The following is a 16,028-nucleotide window of genomic DNA, read 5'->3' as shown; positions in this document are numbered from 1 at the left end:
TGGGATCTGTGCAGAGAGTCCCACCTTTTTGACTCTAGACTCTCCACCTTGTTTGGGGGACAGGGCACTCCACAGTGCTCTTTGTGGTGCTGGCCCACTGGACTGGGAGGGTTCATGCTCAGGCCTAGCCTTTATTGTTTGGGCCCAGCTGTGTCACCAGCCCCCACTGCAGTGGCACCGAAGGCAGGAAGTTCCAGGCTCCCCCGGGTGGTGCAGTGGGGATGGGGATACACATGACTGCTGCCATATCTCAAGGTGTCCAGCCCCTGAACATCTGCCATCTGAGGGGCAAGAAGCTGGGCATGAACACAGGCAGGTGGGATGTTTGGAAAAACTCAAGAATTGGTCATCACAGTCCTTCCATGGGCCTTGCTCCATCTAGGGACAATGAGACTTTTCTGGGCTCTTAACCATCAGCATGGACGTTTCCTGGACCCGTACATCAAGTGAATGTTGCCTGGACTCTGGTCTATCAGAGAATGTTTCCCTGGACTATTGTCCATTAGGAGAATGTCCTCCTGTGCTCATGTCCACCATGGTGCTCACTTTCATGGAAGCTCAGGTGGGACTAACTCAGGTGGGTGCTAGGCTTGGTGCAAAGCACCATGTTGGGGCAGAGGCAGCTTGTTACACTGCTATTTCCTCACTTCCTAAATTGCCTGGCATTTCCCGCTCACCTTCAATTTGACCTCAGTGCAGGGAGCAGAGCCTGCTTTGTCCCCTAAGAAACAGTCCTGGGGATTGCTGGCTCCAGCTGCTCTGCCCAAGACCATGCTCCCTGTGAAGCCTCATTAGCTGAATCTTGGGGCCTCTCTCTTATTATTCCAATCACTTCTGTCTGATGTGATGGCCGGCTGCTCCTGGAAGCTTGTCTGCACAGATGCCCACTAGGAAGGGGCCTCTGGATAGCATTGCCTCATCCTCAGAATGACTAGCCATTGACAGAGTGGGAGTGCTTAGGGCTGAGCAGGGACTGCTGGTAAGCTGACAAAGGACAGTGAAGGACAGTGGTCACTTCTTTGGAAGCTTCTCCTGGTGATCTTCATCCATGGAGCTCTGTAAACTTAACGTCCCCCCAGCAGTGATTTATCTATAAGCCAAGGTTCGTAGGCCAGTTTCTGCTTACCTGAAATGCAGTGCAAAGGCCACTCTGGGGGAAAAAACTCTTCACAGAAACTCGCGGCAGACCACAGATACGAAGGGTCCCAGCTCTTCCTAGAAGCAACTGTGGACTGGTTTAGAATCAAAGTGCCATCAGAAAGGCATGGGTTCTAGTGCTGCTAGCAGAGTGACAGAAAACTTTCTGACTCCCCCCACCCACACACACTAGAGAATGGTGGTGATCAGGCCCAGGACTCTGTGAGCTCTGTCAAAAGAGCATGCGCCGGATCATGTTTATCTCATCTTCTGTACCACAACTGGACACCTTTGTCTCCAGGGCCTGGGTCTCATTCTTTATGAGTGAGTGTGTTTCAGTGGGCAAATATATTCCCCTCTGAAAGGAGACACATGTTGAGAGTTTCTGGAAGGATCCCAAGGCTCTAGGGATATTAGAAGAACAAGAAGAGAGGCAGGACTCCGTTTACAAGGCTAAGAGGAAAACTCCATGATGGGTCCTTCTGTCCAAAATCTAGATCATATAAGTCAATTTCTAAAAAGTTTTGAAATTTAATTGCACAGTTTATATAAATACAAAATAGAGACATGGGCCAGAGTGATAGTTGGGCACTTGCTATGCATGCAGCTGATCCAATTTTGACACCAATATCCCAAATGGTTCCCCTGGGCACTACCAGGAGTGATTCTGGAGTGCAGAGCTGGGGTGACCACTGAATACTGTCAAATGTGGACCCAAGTGCTCCCCCAACTGGAGACATGGGGGCCAGGAAGTCCAGGTCACATGTGGTCAAGGCCACGTGCTTTGCAAGCTCCAGGATCTGAATTTGATTCCCAGAACCACACAGTACCCAGAGGACCATTGGGTGCAACCTAGAAAGTGGCCCCAAGACCACTGGAGTGACCCCTGGTGACCCCAGAAATGTACCGCCTCAGTAGAATCACATTTCAGGCCTGAACATGGGCCCTCAACATCACTGGGGTTGGCCCCGAGCCCCCTAAACTTCACAGGAGTGCCTCATCCTTTCCTTCCCATAGTCCCATATAGCAAAGTCCTGGGCAGAAGCCGGAAGTGAGCAGGTTGCTTGCCCGCCCCCCCCAAAGAGAACCAGCACCTTCTTTTTTTTTTTTTTTTTTTTTTTTTTTAGTTTTTGGGTCACACCCGGCGGTGCTCAGGGGTTATTCCTGGCTCCATGCTCAGAAATTGCTCCTGGCAGGCACGGGGGACCATATGGGACGCCGGGATTTGAACTGATGACTTTCTGCATGAAAGGCAAACACCTTACCTCCATGCTATCTCTCCGGCCCCGAACCAGCACCTTCTACTTGGCCTAAGCTGGGCCCAGGCCATGGGCCTAGCCCTGTGGAAGTGCCGTCAGATTTATATGGTGCTATTTACTGGCCCTGTGCCAATCAGTGACACTTTGAAACTCCCTTATATGACGCACTGCTGCTCTGATAATAAACAAGTCATTAGCTGGGTCGGAGGGCAGCCTCCAGCTGGTTTTCATTCATTGTTTCTGAACCAGCTTGAGAGGCTCATTAAGAGTCAGGGTCCCCTTTGCAAGGCTCAGGAAACCCCTAGAGCTGGAGGCAGATGGAGCGTCCACGACCCTAGGCTGGGGTCACTGTGTCATCTGGCCTCCCCTGTGACTACCCACGAGACTCACTGCCTCACCTCGGGGTGGGGCACAAACTGCCAGGGTAGTCCTGCCCTTTCTGAAGGGCCAAGCCTGCAGATGAGAAAGCAGGGACCTCTGGAGGGGCTGGAAGCTCAGCTGGCAGGTGGAACCCCATGGGCCAGTGCAGAGCTCATGGCTAGACCAGGTATGAGTGAGGGTCTTGTTTCAATGAACCCCAACACTGAGAGGGAAAAAAAGGAAAAGAAACTGCATATATGAACTGCATGCAGAGGTCGCCTAATTTGATCCCCAACACTATAGGCAAGATACCTCCACTGCTCCACTCCACTCCACTGCTCCTCAACAGTGACCTTCCAAGCACCTTGCAGAGAGTAGTCCCTGGGTACCACTGGGTGTGGCCCCAAACCAAAACATTCCATCAAAAAAAGGAAAATTGGGGCCGACGAGGTGGTGCTAGAAGTAAGGTGTCTGCCTTGCAAGTGCTAGCCAAGGAAAGGACCATGGTTCGATCCCCCGGTGTCCCATATGGTCCTCCTAAGCCAGGGGCAATTTCTGAGCTTGTAGCCAGGAATAACCCCTGAGCATCAAATGGGTGTGGCCCGAAAAAACAAAACAAAACAAAAAACAAAACAAAAAAAAACAAGGGCCCGGAGAGATAGCACAGCAGCGTTTGCCTTGCAAGCAGCCGATCCAGGACCAAAGGTGGTTGGTTCAAATCCCGGTGTCCCATACGGTCCCCCGTGCCTGCCAGGAGCTATTTCTGAGCAGACAGCCAGGAGTAACCCCTGAGCATCGCCGGGTGTGACCCAAAAACCAAAAAAAAAAAAAAAAAAAAAAGGAAATTTGCTCCCCAAGCAGTAAAATAATGTACACCTGATCCTCAACCAGTAAAATCATGGGTACCAGGAGAAGAAGATGCATTCTTTTTGGGGGTATGTGGCCCTGAACCACCATATTCTCACAGCAAAACTGAACCCCTTAGAAGTTGTGTGAACAGCATCAGAGATCACAGAGCACAGCGGAAACAGTGCATCTATCTAGGGAGATGCAGACAGTGCATTAGATTTGTTTAGTGTCATAATAACAGAAAAGGTTACCATAGACTGAAGGAGACTTTAAAAACAAAATGCTTGAGATGACTAAAAAGATGAGAAAGGAATGCGAACGAGAAGAAAATAGAATCTATACACATATACATGTTTTATTATTGAGGTAACGTTGGTTAATAAGACTGTCTATGTCTAAGGAGCACAATTCCACCTCTAGTTTATTTTATTTACTTATTTATTTTGCTTGTTCTTTGTTCACATCCAACAGTGCTCAGGACTTACTCCTGGATCCACGCTTTGGGTGGGCTTAGAGAATTATATATGGTACCAAGGGTCAAACTAGGTTGGCTTGTGCAAATCAGTCATTTGACCTGCTGTACTGTCTCTCCAACACTCTCACCTTCTTTAAAATGTGTGGCACCACAGCAACCTGCCACCAAAGAACTAATGGCTTCCAGTGTATTGGAGCTGTCATCCCATCCCCTGCCCCAGCTCTCCAGGGAAGCCATCCTGGGGCAGAGTCAAAGGTTGGTTTTCCTTTCACTTGGTTCCCTGCTTTGCATTGTCACACCCCAGAGATGGGCAAGATCACCCAGGAAAGGATATTTGGAAAGAGAAAAGACAAATGTGTTTTATTTTTAAACTTTACTTATTTATTTATTGATTGATTGATTGATTGGTTTTTTGGGCCATACTCAGTGGTGCTCAGGGATTCCTCCTGGCTCTGTATTCAGAAACTGCTCCTGGCAGGTTCAGGAGACTATATGGGATTCTGAGGGAATCAAACCAGATCCCTCCTGGGTTGGCCACATGCAAGGTAGACACCCTACCACTGTGCTATCTCTCTGGCTCCACAAATGTGGTTTTTAAATCAAGTCAATAGAACTTTCTAGAAGTAAAAAAGACAGTCATAGAGATGGATGTGTCAAACAGCAGATTTGGTACAGTGGAAGGAGAAAAGGCAGGAGAAAATCCAAGTGACATACAAAGGGACTACAGAAGGACTGTGAGATGATGAGGCAATAGTTGCCCAGCATGGAAGCAAGATGATGCCCCTTCATGAAGCAGTTGGTCGAGGAACGTTAGTATTTTCTGAGGAAGATACTGGCAGATAAGCCAGTATGGACAATGATGCTGACAATTGTCCATACCTTCACAACAACAGTGACACCTAGGAAACTTGCACAGGACACTAATGGTGACACCTGCTTGTCAGAAACACTGCCACTGTGTGGAGGGACAGTGCAGGGAGGTGCAGCTCACCTCTGACCATAAAGCTCTGGTGGGGCTGCACCCTAAGGACAGGCTGGCATGTGAGGGGCCACATATGAGGGCCTCACTGGTTTGAGGCACAGAGGAAACACTGGAGGCTGACCCAGCATGCCTGGCACACTGCTGGCCCAGGCTCAGCTCCTAGTACCCATGGCTCCTCGAGCATTGCTGGGTGCAGTCCTGGAGCCCAGCATCACCTGGGGCCTGATCAGCACCTTGGGCCTGCACTGAACTGTGGCCTGCTTGACTGGGAATCTCTGGTTAGGCCCTGCATCTCCTGAGCACTCCTTGGGGAGGAGGGAAAAAGAGGGGGGGGGGGAGGGATAAAGAGAGGGGAGGGAGAGAGAGAGAGAGAGAGAGAGAGAGAGAGAGAGGAGATTGGCTTCTGCCCATCTGAGTCATTTCTACACCAGTATTCCCTTTTGTATCCAGTGATCCTTAGTTCAGGGTTCATATCTATGAATTTGACATTTTGGAGGACCCTGCCCTGGTCTGTCCCATCAGTCACATCTAGTCTGTTTTGTGTCTCTGAGACCCCTGGGGACTTCAAGCTTCTCCACAGTGTCCTAGGAGGCTTCCACCTCTCTCAGGAAATGAGTTGATGTGCCTGAGGGTCAGAGGAGGGTATTTGCCTTTACAGCTAATCAGGATTTGATTCCTTCCAGTCCCCTGAGCCCCACTAGGAGTGATCCTTGAGCACCGCTGGGTGTGGCTCAAGAATGACCACAATAAGGTGCCTCTCCGACATGCCCCTCTTCAGGGGCCTTGGGGCACAGGCCCTGCATCTGTGCACAGTTAGTTAGGGTGCCAGAGACTGCCTGACCCAAAGGGTTGGGTCATGGTAATTGGCTGATGAAATGTGCATGTGGAGGGGTGGGGAGGTCTGAGCAGAAAAGGGGGGCTAATGGGAAGCAAATGCACCAGGCTATTAGCATTCCTCAGACACCTGCAGGCACTGGGCCTGGTGGGGGATGGGCATGGGTTCCCCTTGCACCCACAGAACCATGACATTTGGTTCCAATTAAGAGGTAGGAGCAGGACTGAGAGGGTGGAGACCCTTCTCTGTCTCCTTAGAGAGCCAGAGTTTCCCTTGGTTCGACAATCCCCTGCCTGGCCATGTCTCTGGGGTGCCTGGTGGGGGACGTTGAATTTCCCCATGTTCCCCTGCAGATGGGACCCTCAAACTCAATACATTTATCCCCAGATTGAAAATCCCTTTGGGAAGGTGGTTGGTTCGAATCCTGGTGTCCCATTTGGTTCTCTGTGCCCGCCAGGAGCTATTTCTGAGCAGACAGCCAGGAGTAACCCCTGAGCGCCGCCAGGTGTGGCCCAAAAACCAAAAACCAAAAAAAAAAAAAAAAAAAAAATCCCTTTGGGAGCAGAGTGGAGCCCAGTTCCTGCACATAAAGTGGGCCCTGGAGTCCCTGAGAGAATGAAGGTCCCTGGCACGGAGCAGGGCACAGCCAGAGTGAAGTACAGGCAGGGAGGAAAAGCAGAATTTGCAGAGGAGCCCAAGGAACAGGCCGGACCATTTCCTGTAGGCCTGCAACGACTTTCTACCAATCCATCTTGCAGAGAAAAGAGGGTCCCCCCTCAATCCACCAGGGGGGTGTCCTTCCTTAGCTCCCCCATGGTTGGGGTCCCCAGCTCAGGCTGGAGGCTGGAAGTGCCTTTGGGGGTCTCTGATGTCTGGGACCAGCACCTGCACTCCAGCTGTGCGGCCTCTGCCAATGCAGGGCTCTCATCTGTCCCTTCCAGGGCTTCTTTGCTCTTTGTCCTGCCTTGCGTGACTGGAATCTGTATCTCTTCTTCTTTTGCCATGCCTGCACTTATTTGCTGCCTTACTACCACCCACCACCAACACTTTCTCTCTCATTGCCCACAGGGCCTCTGAACAACACCAGCTCTTCCTTCTTCCCTCCTTCCCTTCTCTATCCCTGGGGGGGTTGCTGCAGCTGGCCCCACTGTGCCTCTCTCCCACCAGATGTGGCCTCCTCCTTTTCCTCCTCCTGTCCCTGATTTGCTTTCTTGAGCAGAGCCAGAAGAGCATCCTGCTTTCCCCCCCCCCCCACCCACTGCAGAGCTTGGGGCATGGATCCCAAGGACCCGTGTAGTGAGGCTGGGGAGCGCCCTCATCCATAGGGGGCCCTGTCTACTCTGCAGCAGAGGAATTCAAGCAGCAAGACTTGAGGTGGCCCCAACATTTGGACCTTGCCTCAAAAACTGGTTGTGCCTAGTGATGAGTACCTGTTAGTGAGTGCATGAGGGTTAGCAAATGTTGGGGTAGACCCCCACTCTCCTGGGGTACAGACCCACGAACAGAGACGGCATCACATGGTGGTTAAAAAGAAGGGATAAAAGAAGAAAAGAACAGAGGAGGGGAGGGAGAGAAGAGAAGAGGAAGAGAGGGAAAAAAGGGAAAGAAAGGGAGGGAAGAGGTAATTCTGATCACCTGGAAATAATCACCCCTTAAATCTGGAGGAAAGTTACATGGGGGCAATGTGGCTGGTGGGAAGTAGGGGAGACAGAGAAGGTAGAGGAAGGAGTTTGTGGGACACAGGATAGACATAGGAGCCCAAAGGCAAGCCCTTTATTGCTGTTGGGTCCTTAAGAATGAAATGTTAGTGGAGTGGTGACCAGGTCAAAGGTCATCCTCCAGGCTCCAAAGTCAAGGCGAAGCTCTCATTCACCCAGCACTGAGTGGGCCACGGGGACACTTTGCTTTTTTATTTGTTTGGGCCAGAGGCTGATGAATGAGCCTGTCTGGGGGACCCCTTCAGGCCTATTACCTTTAGGGGAAGATTGGAAGTGTAATCCTCATGGCCCTGTGGGAGGGGGACAATGGAGGGAAAGAGGTGCAGAGACAGGAGGACTCCTGTATGTGGAAGGAAGGTGGTGGGATCTTCTCTTTGTGGTGGAAAGAAGAAAGGAAGGAAGAAGGGAAGAAGAGAGAGAATGGAAGAAGGGAGGAGGGAGGGAAGAAGGAAGAGAGGATAGAAGTAAGGAAGGAGAAAGGGAAGAGGGGGAATAAGAGGAAAGATGAAGGGAGGATGAAAGAGAGAGGGAGGGATGAAGGAGAGAGAGAGGAGAGAGAGAGAGGAGGAGGAGGAAGGGAGGAAGCTCTTTCGAGGTTGCCTGGTACCTGTGGGGCCAGCATGGGCGGTTCAGGTGGGCAGGCACAGGCCAGGCCGGGCTAGATGGCCCTGGTAGGGGCCCTGCCCCTTGAATGCAGCTATTGTCTGAGGTCTCTGCTCAGAGAAGGCCTAGTAAAAAGAGCTTGTTAGAGAGGCCAGGCCAGAGACAAGCTGCCCTCAGAGAGCCAGTGAACCATGCGAAATGACTTAAACTAACATCCCTGACTGCTCTGGGCCGGGACCCAGGAGTCAGGCGCTCATCAGAAATTCATAGAAGGTGCCCCGCGGCTCGGCTTTCTGGATGCCTTGTTCATTGAGCGGTTTTCTCTTTCCAGCCCCGCGGCTCTGAAAGGGAGACAGGGGCTGCCTGATGGGGAAGATCAAGTGGGCTTTGAAAGCCTCTCTTGGAGTTTATTAAACCTCAGGGCTGGGCTGAGCCGGGCCAGGCCAACCTGATGCCCCATAGACCTGCAATCAACCCTATATTTTCAGGCCCTAAACTTGTGAATGTGTGCAGGGGACGGGGTGCAGAATGTCGCCCAGTCCTCAGCTCTATATGAGGGAGTATACGAAGGAGGGGGCTGGGTTGTGGGTGCAGGTCCTTCACCTTCACAAATGCCTCAGACCATCTTCCTAGTTCCAGGACTCCTTTGGCTTCCTGCCCTCTGAAAAGCTCTTGTGCTAGAACTGGGGGTCAGAGAGGGTCCCTGGGTGTCTTAGAGCTCAGGGACCAAGTAAGGGCAGGATAAGATTGCCAGGGAATAGGGAGAACCTCAGGCTTCTTCCTGGCTTTAGAAGGGGAAGAGGAGAGACCATGCAGTGCTCCCTAACTTCTGTGCAGAATTGGGCACAGGCCCCATAGTTTCAAGCAGGCATAGCTCAAAAGCTCCGGGAGAGGCCCGAGACCTCGAGTAGGAATATCTAGCCTCCTGGGAAAGGCCTCAAGTTAAACCACCCCCATTTTAATCTTATTTTTTTTGGGGGGGTGTCATGCTTGGTAGTGCTCAGGGCTTACTCCAGGCCTGTATTCAGAAATCACTCCTCGAGGGACACTATGGGGCGTCATGGATTGAATCTATCTATGTCCACCATATGCAAAGCAAGTACCCTTCTTGCTGTACTGTCTCTCCAGCTCCATTTGAAGCTTTGGTGGCTTCATTACCTTGTTCCCTTCCCTCACTATCTTGAGGTCCCTCTGACACTCCTTTCTACACCTGCCCCCCTTAGTGAAGTCTCTGGCCAAGCAGCTTTGAATTCGAGGTGCAATCTGTCTTTGCCCTCTTTATTTGAGTTTCAGTCTGTTTCTGCCCCCCACCCTTGAGAGTGTCCATGCATCCCATATTTTTCTTGAATATCTTTCCTCAATAACTGAAGTGAATGAGTATGTGGAGTTGGTGCAGAGAGGAAACTGAACCCCAAGTCCTCCATGGGAGGCTAAGGAGCTCACAGGGGTCAGGGCACCTACTGTGCCTGTGCAATCTATGCTACTATATGATCCCCTAAGCACCCCAGGATGGCTCTGAAAAGGCCTGCAGTCCTCTGGATTCAAGCACTGAGCCATTCAGCCCATTGGGCTGAGTACTACTGCAGTGGCCCCTGGACTCCCAGAATGTCCCAACCTGCTAGATGTGAAGTCACATATGCCCTGCCTTCTGCCTCTTGGTTCTCTGAGGCTACTTTAGAGTTCCTGGGGAGCTGGCTCAAAGGGCTGTTTTGCATGTAGAAATCTCGGCTTCAGATCTGGTACCACTTGGTTTTTCCAGCACAGAGCCAGAAAACAGAAAAAATCCACCTGCTCTCGGAGATAAAGGAACTAAAAACCCTCAGTTCTAGTAAAATCAGGATGGGTTTGTTTGGAAGGGGACTTGGGGTCACATGTGGCAGTGCTCAGTCAGGGGCGGGAGTTTGGGATCTCAGAGTGCCAGGAATTGAACCAGGGTCAGCTGTGTGCAAGACTATCTTTCTTTTTTTTTTTTTTTTTTTTTTTTTTTGGTTTTTGGGCCACACCCGTTTGACGCTCAGGAGTTACTCCTGGCTATGCGCTCAGAAATCGCCCCTGGCTTGGGGGAACCATATGGGATGCCGGGGGATCGAACCGCGGTCCGTCCAACGCTAGCGCTTGCAAGGCAGACACCTTACCTCTAGCGCCACCTTCCCGGCCCCTATCTTTCTATTTTTGAACTTCCTCTTGGGGGCTGCCAGGCTCCCCTGCTGGAATCAGGGTGCAGCCTCCTGGCCTATCCACTACTTCCCAAAGACAGTCAGGGATGTGGCTCCGCTAATTCAGGGGGGCAGAACATGAAGGGGACAAATGTTGCTTACTGGAGCTGAATGAGCTCAGTACATCACAGGTTATTTCCTACAGAGCAGAACCCCCAGAACCTGCCCTTCCTCCTGCCTCACTCCCCAACTGGAGAAGACCCCTGCCAGGCTCTTTCCATCTTGGGAACTCCTTCCTTCCTCACCTTCCTTCCTTTCTTTCTTCTTTTCCTCCTCCTTCCCTCTATTTCTTTCTGCCTTCCTTCATCCCTTCCTCACTCCTTCACTTCCTTCTTCCCTTCTTCCTTCCCTACCTTCTATTCTACTTTCCTCTCTCCTTCCCTTCCTCTCTCTCCCTTCTGGCCTCCCTCCCTTTCTTGTGTTGTTTCTATTTTCCTGCCTTCCTTTTTCTCTAGTCCTGTTTTTTTTTTTTTTTTTTTTTTTGTTTTGGGGTCACACCCGGCGGTGCTTAGGGGTTATTCCTGGGTCTGCACTCAGAAGTCGCTCCTGGCAAGCTTGGGGGACCATATGGGATGCCAGGATTTGAACCACTGTCTGTTTAAATCTGCATGCAAGGCAAAAGCCCTACTGCTGTGCTATCTCTCCAGCCATTCTCTCTTCCTTTATTTCTCTTTTTCTTTCTCTCTCTGACTTTTTCTCACTCTTTTTTTCTTTAATTTCTCCCCCCCCCCTTTCCTTCCCTCCCTTTATATCCACTATACTACCTCATCAGCCCCTAGCTCTGGAACCTTTTGTAGCTGCTTTCAAGCTATTCCAGCTTTGTCTACTATAATCTCTCCATCCAACTCTAGATTTTTCTACACATCCCCTCCAGATGTGGAAGCCCAGACAAACTGCCCTTTCTGAGCTGGTGGGGGGACCCTCACACTCTTTAAGGGATGGTGAGATCAGGCGTCACCTGCTTTCTCTCCCCATATTCCATATGGCCCTGGGTCGTGGACACGGATTTACAAGGAATGTGAGCGCAGGCAAAGGCGTCAGGGAGAGGTTGGGGGATTGGAGGGACTCCGGGTCCATGAGAAAGACCTGGATTGGCGTCAATCAAGTACCCCCCTTTCTCCTGGGAAGGATCCTTGAAGAGTTGGGAGTTGGAAATGAGAGCGTCATAAATTTGGGACCCAGCTTTGCACGAGCTGCCCCGACCCCACCTCCCCTCAGAAATGTGCAGCTCGCGCCAAGGTTTTCTCTCTGGCTCCACTTGGAAGCGCAGACTTCGTGGGCTTGAGATGAAACAGATGCTGCTCTGGAATGTGGCTCTCGGCCAACGCAGCGCTCTACGCCCCACACAATTCACAGCCATCTGCCTGCTGAGGTTGAGCCTGGCGTGTGTGAGTATGTCTGTGCATGTATGTGTGCAAGTGTGTGAGTGTGTGCAGTAGATGTAGAGGGTTTTCTCCTTCTCCACAAGCCCCTCCTGGCCATGACTTCCTAAAGCACCCAATATCCTGTCCTGAGTAGGGTGCACTCAAAGCCAGACACCAGGTGGGCAGTGCGGGTGAATGTGGTCCTCTGCATCATCTTTGAATGCTACTTGTTTCTTGCTCACAGATCCAACAGCCTTGGCCCTGCCCCGTGCCCCTAAGCCCCACTATTCCTTCTCCTCTCCTTCTCTGACAGTCTCTGCTGGCTCCACTAGTTCCCTGCCATTTATGGTAGTCCTTGTGCCCCATTTGGCCTAGCCAAGGAACAAGAACTAGGATCCTCACTCTTTGAAGCTCAGTGACAAATGTGTTTCTTTTAAAAAAAAAAAAACAATTGGGGGCCCAGAGAGATAGCACAGTGGCGTTTGCCGTGCAAGCAGCCTATTCAGGACCAAAGGTGGTTGGTTCGAATCCCGGTGTCCCATATGGTCCCCCGTGCCTGCCAGGAGCTATTTCTGAGCAGACAGCCAGGAGTAACCCCTGAGCACTGCTGGGTGTGGCCCAAAAACAAACAAACAAACAAAACCAAAACAATTGGGAGGCTGGAGCGATAACACAGCAATAGGGCATTTGCCTTGCATGCAGCCAACCCAGGACAGACCCGAGTTTGATCCTTGGCATCCCATATGGTCTCCTGAGCCTGCCAGGAGTGTTTTCTAAGTGCAGAGCCAGGAGTAACCCCTGAGCGCCACTGGGTATGGCCCCAAGTCCCCCCCAAATAAAATAAAAAATTGGGGAGGGGTGATAAAGCGGTGGGTAGGGTGTTTGCCTTGCACATAGTCAACCTGGGTTCAATCCCTGGCATACCAAATGTTTCCCCCAAACCCAGCAGAAGTAATACCAGAGCACAGAGCCGGGAGTAATCCCTGAGCACTGTCAGATATGGCCCAATAAATAAAACAAAACAAAACAAAAACTAATTTTTTAGGTGTGCTGAAGTGATAGTACAGTGAGTAGGGCAGTAGGCTTGCACTCAGTCAGCCCAGGTTCAATCCTTGATTGAACCCATATGGTTCCCCATCCACTACAAGGAGTAAACCCTGAGCTTCCCTGGATATGACCCAAAAGCAAAACAAATGAACAAACACTAAAAAGTTATTTCTTTTGAATTTGGGTCCATACTCAACAGCACTCATGGGCTACTCATAGCTCAGGGCTCAAGGTCACCCCAGAAGGTGTTCAGGGGGAACTACACAACCTAGGATTGCCTGTGCAGCTTCATATACAGGCCATCTGCCTGGTCCTCAATAGTGAGCATCCCTGACCCCTACCACTAAGACACTTCCTTGGATGGTTACATGGTCAGGATGGAAGCTCTCATGGCACCAATGGCCACATGGCTGGTTTTGCAAGTGAAGAGGCAGCTGGAGGAGACTCCACAGAGGATAGGGATCACAGAGCTCTGTAGTTAGCATTTTGGGAAAAGAGGTGGGGACCAGAAGGGAGGAGGTCCAGGGGAAAGGCCTTGAGTCTGGAAAGAACCTTGGGATGATTGAATTCATCACTGTTTCCTTCTCTTTCTTTCAAAGGGGCACACCCAATGGAGGGGGAATAGAGCCATGCCTGGCAATGCTGGGAGGAGGTAATTTGGCATCAGGATCAAGCTTAGGCAAGATATATGCTCTACTACTTGACCCATCTCTCCCAGTGTACCCCCCACACCCATTCTTTTTTTTTTTTTTTTCCATACCCATTCTTTTAGGGAAGTTGCATCCAGTGGTGCTCAAGGCTTATTCCTGCTAGGGATCATTCCTGGAAGACTTGGTGGAACATATGAAGTGCTAGATATATAACTTGAGTCAGACATGTGCAAAGCAAGCACCCTATCCACAATATTATCTCTCTGAAAACCCCCCAGTTTGTGATTAGCGGAGTCCCATCCAGTGACCCCATATCCTGTTCCATAATTGGAAGTCTTTTTTTAATTAATTAATTAATTAATTTTATTTTTCATGATTGGTAGTCTTAATCTGCTAATTGGCACCCTACATGTAACCAGGGCACTGTCTGAGGCTCTGTATTTGGGATCCTGGTGTCAGGAGAAAGTGTATGGGGAGGGTATGTGGGGATATATGCAAATGGCAGAGCTGTTCATCCCACAACAGAGAAGGAAAGGGAAATTGGAATGGGACAACTAGAGCCTGGGCTCTGCATGTAGGAGCCCTGGTTTTGGTCTCTGTCACTGTAATGTCCCCAAGCACCATTAAGGCGAGACCTGAGGGGCAGAAGCAACAGCACAGTGGTAGGGCATTTGCCTTGCATGCAGCTCACCCGGGATCGACCCAGTTCAATCTCCAGAATCCCATATGGTCCCCCAAGCCTGTCAGGACCAATTTCTGAGAGCAGAGCCAGGAGTAAATCCTGATTGCCACCAGGTGTGGCCCAAAAACAATAACAAACAAAAAAAGGTGAGTCCTGAACTTTGATTCAGGAGTAGCCCTTGAGCCCCTCCCCCCAAAAAAAATTAGAAATGAAAAAAGCACAACTTTGTGTTGTGTTGGCTGTGGGGCTTGAAGTAAAGCTCCATGTTTGGGGAAGAGCTTAGATTTGGGGATGCACACTAGCTAGCATGTGCAATATCCACAATCCAATCCCTAATACCACATGGTCCCCCAACACTGCTGGGTGTAGCCTTGGTGACACCCACACATAGCTGGGCCTAAGCAGCCCCACACCACCACGTACTAAACCCTCTGACCTAAAAGATCAGGCCACCAGGAATTACTCCTATGCCCCTTAAACACTGCATAAACAGCCCCTGAAATAGTTTACAAAGTAAAACTTCATGTTCAGGGGTTGGAGCAGTTAGGGTGCTTGCCTTGCATGTGGCTGACCCAGATTTGATCTCCTGCACCCCATATGGTCCCCAGAGCCTGCCAGGATTTTTGAGTGATTCCTAGGTGTGGAGCTAAAAGTAACCCTTGCACACAGTTGGATGTAGCCCCCCAAACAAACAAAAACTAACCAAAAAACCTCCATGTTCAGTGAACTGGGGTCCTGTGTTGCCAGTACAGGAAAGTCAGAGAGCATGGAGCTGAGGCTTGGACAAGGAGCCCATGAGGAGAGAGAGAAAAGGGGCTGGTGGGTCATTCTGTGTGCTCTGTCCTTCTGCCAGTGCACATGAGTTGCAGAAAGCAGGAGTCTGTCTAATCTGACACCAAAAGCAGAGGAATGAGGCAGAGAGGCATGTCAGCATAACTGTCCTCCCCAGGCAAGGCAGAGCCACCCTCTAGCAGGGCTGAGCTGAGGGTCAGAGCAAACACTGCACCTGAGTTAGGGAGAGCCTGGGGTGTCCCCTGCCTCCCCACACTTTGCCCGAAGGAACGTGCTTTCCTGTCTCCCGGAACTCATGTGGAGCAACATGCAGTATGGCTACTGTAGCTGTTTAATGTTTTCTTCTGCTCCCCTAGAAGTGTCATCATGTGTGTACTTATATGCATGGTGTGTGCGCACACCCACATTGTGCATACACACATGTGGCATGTGCTCATGTGCAATTACAAGCACAGTGATATATGTATGTTATGGGTGTCCATGTGTTCTGTTTTATTCATGTGTGCTGTGTGTTTATTGTGTGTGTGCATATTGTATTGGGGAGATATTAGAAGTGATGGGGATGATGAAGGTGTGGTCAGCCTATGTCAGAAGGCAAGGCACCCCGGGCCCAGGACATACATGTCTTCCCCTCATGAAGAAGGCAGGGAGCTGGGTATGCCCCATATTGCCTTGGCTGGAGCAGCTAAAAGTGGGTCCCACTTGGGGTGGCAGGCGCCCTCCCATCTGGAAGACAGTTGTATCATGCCTGCCCTCCATCTGCGAACCAGATGTGCAATACCTGTTAGAACGAACCCTCACAAGCCTAGTGGGGCTTGGGTTGCCCTTGGGAAAAGGCCCCACGGCTGCCTTTTCTTTCCCTGGGGCTCTGAGCTTCTTGGCGAATCTGGGCGCACTCTGGGGGGCAGTATGGTCAGAAACATGTTCTGGCATGCAGGTTCTCATCTCCAAGCCTTGCAGACATGACCGCCTCCACTCCTTGGGGATACCCTGTGAGTGGCAAGGACAGTGTCTCAGGGTCACAACATGGCTGTTGGTATGTGAGGGAGGCAGGGCCAG

Source organism: Suncus etruscus, chromosome 8 (genome assembly GCF_024139225.1).
Source record: "Suncus etruscus isolate mSunEtr1 chromosome 8, mSunEtr1.pri.cur, whole genome shotgun sequence".
NCBI lineage: Eukaryota > Metazoa > Chordata > Mammalia > Eulipotyphla > Soricidae > Suncus > Suncus etruscus.
The sequence above is the reverse complement of the archived record's forward strand: the minus strand, read 5'-3'. Positions refer to the sequence as shown.